This window comes from Cavia porcellus, unplaced genomic scaffold (genome assembly GCF_034190915.1).
Source record: "Cavia porcellus strain 051 isolate PalLab524CR breed Dunkin Hartley unplaced genomic scaffold, mCavPor4.1 scaffold_5, whole genome shotgun sequence".
Lineage (NCBI taxonomy): Eukaryota > Metazoa > Chordata > Mammalia > Rodentia > Caviidae > Cavia > Cavia porcellus.
The window spans coordinates 50,995-57,500 of record NW_026947488.1 but is presented as its reverse complement, the minus strand read 5'-3'; positions in this window follow the sequence as shown (position 1 = coordinate 57,500).

Sequence of the window (6,506 nt, the reverse complement as noted above, 5' to 3'; positions counted from 1 at the left end):
GGTGGTGTGTTGTGGGTGGTGGTGGTGGTGTTTTTGTGGGTGGTGGTGTGTTTGTTGGTGGCGTTTTTGTTGTTGTTGCTGGTGGTGGTGGTGGTGGGTGGTGTGTTGTTGTGGGTGGTGGTGTGTTGGTGGTGTGTTGGAGGTGGTGGTGGTTGTGTTGCTGGTGTTGTTGTTGTGGTGGTGGTGGTGGTGGTGGTGGCGTGTTGGTGGTGGTGGTGTGTGTTGTTGTTCTTGGTGGTGGTGGTGGTGTTTGTTTTTGTGGGTGGTGGAGTGGTGGTGGTGGTGGTGTTGCTGGTGGTGTGTTGTTGTTGTTGTTGTTGTTGTTGTTGTTGTTGGGTCAGGGTGCGTCCATTCTGCCTTCTCCCTGCCTCTCCATGCCACTCCCCCCACCATTACTCTTGTATTCCCCAGCCCTCTTGACCCCCCCCCCCCCCACACACACACCATACGCGTTTCTTTTCTTTTTTCCTTTTGGGACTGTAGTTCCAAGTCGCGACTTTACACTTGCCAGCGATCACCTGTCCCTTGCTGTGGAGGTCAGGTCCCAGCTCCCATATTGTGCTGTGGGTTGTTTCTGTTTTTCCATTGGCTGGGTTTGGTTTCTTGGTCTGTTTCATTTTTTTGTGTTTGTTTTCTCTTTTTGTTTTTCTTTTTATGAGGTTGCTTGCTTCTTTGTGGTATCTTTGTTTTAACTTACAAGTATGGTTTCTTTGATGCGGGGAGTCCACCTCAGGAAAAGCATTTGTGCTGCTGAGCTTCATCCTCAGCCCTGGGAATGTGTCCTGGGTGTTTTTGTTTTCTTTCGCCCTCCTCCTCCTGCTGCTGCTGTTCTTGTTGTTCTTGTTTCTGTGGTTGTTGTCGTCGTCATTGTCACCTTTTTCTTTTAGGGTTGCCGTCTGTTTCTTTTATTGGTTTCATTATTTTCTCTTCCTTTTCTTTTCTCTTGTTGGCTTATGCTTTTTGTTTCCTGAGAGGTTTGGGTTGCTTTTTTTTTTTTTTTTTTTTTGCTTATTGCTGTCTTGCTTTGTCTTGGTTGTATGGCTCGTCTTTAATTATCGTTTTCTTTCCACTGCAGAACTGCATTTGGCTCTCCCTCGATGGATGACAGCCGCCCAACCCTGACGATCTCACGTCCGACCCTAAACGTGTGGTGGGCGATGAGTCTGTTTGAGAAAAAGAGGAAGTGGAGTGAATCTCATGGACATGTTCGCCCTTTGAAACCAACATCTCCTTTGACTGCCTCCCACCTTGTTCTCTGAGGGGAAACCTGGGAACCCTAATGACAGACTGCAAAATAAAGATGCAAATCAACACAAACCCATGGAGTGCGTGGTGTTTTCTATGGCCCACGGGTGAGCTGGTGCCCCCCCCCCCCTTGGAGAAAATTGTGTGAATGAGGCCAAGTGGTACTGCTTCTCCCCACCGCCACCAGGAGAGGAGGGGGAAATCCCATGTGGTGATGCTATCTAAGGGTGGAAGCCAGACATTCAGCAGGGTTAGGGTTAGGGTTAGGGTTTGGCTTCTATTATTTTTTGATTATTTACGTTGAGTGTTTTATTTGCTTGCTTACTTGCTTTTTGAAGACAGAGGCCTCCCTGGGTACCTCAGGATGGTCTCCTTGAAATCACTACAGGGACCAGTCAGACCTCGAACTTACCGTGATCATCCTACCTCAGCCTCTCAACTAAGTGCTGCCTGCTGTGAGGAGATGAGCCTCCAGCAGTTGGCCCCAGCCTTTCATGTAGAGACACGGCCTGGCAGAAAATTCTGATCCTTGTTTCTTTGGCCTTTCCGAAGGAGGGCCCGATTTTGCTTGTGAATGTGGACCACTGGGCCTGGCTAACTCTGAACCCCTGACTTGAGGAGGGCAGAACAGAGCAGCATAGTGAGTGGGCCGTGGCCAGGGATGGTGTGGGAGGAGTGAGAGTCGCATAGGGAGCGTGGCACTGAGTGGGAAGTCTGATGGGTTTCCTATGGTCTGGACGTGGGCAAAGTGGGATGTGGCGCCTCGCTGGTTGTTCTGCTGCCACTGCTGGGATAATGGAGACGGTGACTGCTTTTTTGCCTGCCTGAGCCTGGTCACAGGTATTCTTCCTGAAATGCTAGCCACTATCTCATCTGAACGGTATGGAATCAGTGACCCAGAAGAAATTTTGAGGGACAGCCTCTCCCTCACACCCCCACCCTTGTCGTACCTACCCTGTGATTACTGGCTGGCCCACGTGTGTGCCACCACACTCTCTCTGCTGAGAGCTTCTTCTCAGAGTCTACTTTGCACATTAAGTACTTCACTTTTCCCTTGCCAGAAAGGGGAGGAAAACTCCTTTCCTGGCAAGCAGTTGTGTGTTTAGTTTTTGGTTTTGCCTTCACAAGGAGGCAGGCACCGAAAGAGGGGGAGAGGGCAGGAGGGGGGCCAAGGGGAGGGAGGGGAGAAAGGGGGGAGGGAGGGAGGATGGACCCTTGCCATGTAGCCCAGGGCAATCTTCACAGGTTGACCTTAAACTAGTGACTGGTGACACTCCTGTCATTCTTAGCTCGCCTAGGGCTGGAGTCAAGGGCCTATGCACCACTTCTTTGCCTTGGGCTACATTTCATGCTGAGAGCAGTGGAGTGGGGTGGGGTGCCTGGGCAGCACTATCCCCCAATATCTGCTCAGGCAAGTCCCTTGGCCTCCACCTTGCCCCCACGTGATGTCCCCCATGACCCTGGCTGGCTGGCTGGCTGGCTGGCAGTCATTGTCCTGTTCCATCCCCCTCTCCTGTATGCTGAACAGCATTGATTTTATATATATATATATATATATATATATATATATATATATATGCTTAAAGGTGATAAAGATGATAAGTCAGATGTTCAGATGTAGGTTTTGCTGGGTAGGTACCAGCTTCTTCAGTTGGGCGTGCCCCAGCCCCATGTGATGGGATGTCTTTACTACCACCACCACCATGGTAAGTTAAGGACAACAAGCAACACCAAGGAGAATGACGACAACAGTGGGTGTTGTGTGTGGCGGTGAAGGCTTAGAATCCTAACCTAAAACTCAAAGACAAGGAGAAAACCGAGTTCGTCACAAAGATTTGACTTTTTTGCAGATTTGAGCCCAGCCTGCCAGAGGAATTATTCAGTGGTTTACGGAGACACTGTCAGGACATTCTGAAGATAAAACTAAAGACAGGCGGGGCAGGTAGGGCAGGTGGGGCAGGATGGGCGGGGGAGTGAAGCACCAGCTTTGTCAAAGAAGAGACCTTAGTTGTCATCTCCAACATTAATTAAAATGAGAGAAGTAAGGAAAACCAAGACAGACCAAGAGATGGGGCAGTCCTTTCCCAGCGTGTGGCTCACACCAGATCACATAAAGACAACCACTGTGGAAGCAGAGCCAATGTCAGGTGGGATCCGGTGCGCCCTCACCTCCTCTCAGTGCGTGGCCTGGCCTGCCTCGGAAGTGGCCAGCTGGCCCTGGTTGAAAGGCGAGAAGGGAGGAAAGAAGGAAGCAAGCCTGGCACATCTTGGTGGGCTCCACCGTTCAAAGACTTTCTTCACATCAAGTTGTCACCAGGGACTTAGCTCAGTATTGTAAGCTCTTGCAGCCTAGGAAACAGGAAACGTGAGATCATGGGTTCAATCCCCAGTACCACAAAAACAAAGAAATAAATAAAACAAAATTTAAAAACAAGGAAGTTAAGCTGGGCGAGGTGGCTCACACCTGTTATCCCAGCACTTGGGAGGCTGAGGAAGGAGGAGCCTTGTCAGTTCGAGATCAGCCTAGGCTACAAAGTGAGCTCGAGGCCAGCCAGAACTGCATATAGAGACTCCCCCCCCAAGATGCAAAAATAATAAAGTTAAATCAAGTCGTTGACAGACGGACAGACTGACCGACTGACCCATGGCTGCCACTATACAAGGTACAGTAGTCAGTTCAGTGTGGCTAAAGGTATGTCTTTCAAAAATAAAAAATGATAAAAGGATCCCCTGTACCAAAAACAAACAAGCAAACAAAATTACGCGGTTCGCAGTCCTCTGAAGGTTCGCGGCAGAATCCTCTAAGGCTCTTGCCACCCATGGCAGCAGTTATTACCGATGATGGGATAGAAATGAATCCTGCACAGGCTGCCAGAAATCCTTTCCTAAAGTGTGGTTCCATTTGAAACAGCGAGTGATGGGGCTCGAGTACTGCGGTGTGGGGTTGGGTGAGTGTGGTATGTATGGCTGTAATCCCAACCCTCACTAGGGAGTTGGAGGCCAAGGATGATGAGACACTGAATTGGAGAAAGCCAGGGTCTCAAAATAAGCTCAGTCAGCCTAAGTCTGTGAACCTTCCCTCGAGGTTGTGTCAGAAGTTCTTAGCCAGAAGCTGGGTTGGAGTGGCACGTGCCTGTGATCCCCCACCCAGGAGGCCTGAGGCAATCCCATTACTGTGACTTCGGGACAAACCTGGGCCATGTATTGAGTTTGAGGCTGACCTGAACTAAGTGGTGAGACCCTATTGCCAACACCAACTGCCAACAGCCACAACTATATAAACAACAGAAACGTGTGTACACACACACACACACACACACACACAAACACCCGGAGAGGGGTTCTAGTACAGATGGTGAATAGATAACAGCAGGCTACAGAGGCTCTCTGAGGTAGTCAACTTAGACTCCAAAATTAATACAGCATGGGGAGTCCCAAACAGAGGGAGATGGATCCACCTGACCCAGGCACAAGCTGAGAGAAACCCATTAAACATACAGTCCCGGTGCTACCATTGGAACAGCTAAAGGCTCGGTGCTCCCGCTGCAGTGCTTGAACTCGCACAGCCGAGACTTACTGAGCTACCAAAAGCCCACCGCTTCAAACTCACTGGAGATGCACTGACACTGAGGTTGGGGGTCAGCGTGCCGAATGGAGAGCTGGGCTGGTGGGGAACCTGCATTGACCTTCGGTGAGTGACGGGAATAAAACCAATCCACAGAAAAAGGGACTCCAACAGACGACATTCATTCTGGGGCTGGGCAGGGCAGACTGGTGAGAACAAGGAACAGCAGTGAGTTCAGTCAGCTGCTCCCTTCTCAAGCAGGATTGGTGGGGTGAGCTTGACCTGGGTCGTGCCCTGGGCTGAGATCCAATAGGTTACCCCAAACCAAGTACCTACACCTGGCAGCGCACCCTAATGCAGTGAGGTGCTCAGCAGGTTCATTAACCCAGAGAGGAGGGCCCTGCATATGCTGCCCCTGTTTGTACCTCCATAGTACACTGTAATGGGCAGGAGCACCTAGTCAGTGCGCTTCAGGCGAACTAACTGTAACCAACAAAGAAAGAAACTGGGTGGGGCCTCCTATATACACCTGTATGAAAGGAACAAAAAATATGAGAAGAGGAAGCAATAAGAAAAGGTCCCCAGCCCTGAGAACATTGATACAGAAAAGGTAAATGCAAAGGAGATTGAGGATGGCAAACACAATATCAGACATGGCACCAGTGGACATAAAGTGATATCTTTGGGACCTCATAGACGAGTTCAAAAGTGAAATATTGAACCAAGTAAAGCAAGACTTAAATAGAATAATAAAACAAATGCTAAGCATCTCTCAAAAAGACACAGATGGAAGAATGGAGAAACAAAAAGGTGGGGGGGAACCATTTGACGGAGAATATAGACAAAACAGAATACATCAAGCAGATCCAAAGAGATTACCAGGAAATTAAAAGCTCCATTGAAAGCTGGCAAAACTGCTTGAAAGAAACTAAGGATAGATTCTCCAAACTGACTGGAGGACAGGTTTGTAATGTGGGGTCATGAAAGGAAAAATTTCTTAAAAATAACAAGGAAACAAGCAGTAACAATACAAAGGCTAGAAGACGACAAGTGGATCTATAATTTAAGAATAAAGAATGTGAATGAAGAAGCAGGGGTACAAACAAAGGAACTGCAAAGGCTATTCACAGAAATAATTACGGAAAACTCCCCAAACATGGGAAAAGGAAATGCTATTCAGATGTATGAGGCTTACAGAACTCCAGCCACCTACAACCAAAACAGAACTACACCCAGGCATTTAGTAATCAAGATCTGTCCCAGTTTGTATACAAGCATTAGCTCTGAGGGCACAGACAGGTATCCCCAAAATATCACGATATAGCACAGCGACCATCTTTAATTTCCTATTAACTTAATCTGTATCCCTGTATAACTTATACTGGTATATCATGACTGACCTTAGTTAAACCTGATTTGTTTGATGGCTGTTTGTTATTGACAGATTTTATTCAAAACTATTAAGGTTGATAGTATGAACTCTGCAAGTTTAGACATCTACATTGAAAATGACAACGAAGGGGCTGGGGATTTAGCTCAGGGGCATAAGCACCTGCCTTGCAAGCAGGCAGTCATGAGTTCGATCCCTGGTACTGATAAAAACGAAAAAGACATATAAATAAATAAATAGATAAATAAAATAAAATAAAAAAGAAAATGACAATGACTCACTAAGATACCCATTCTAGGTTGGTTA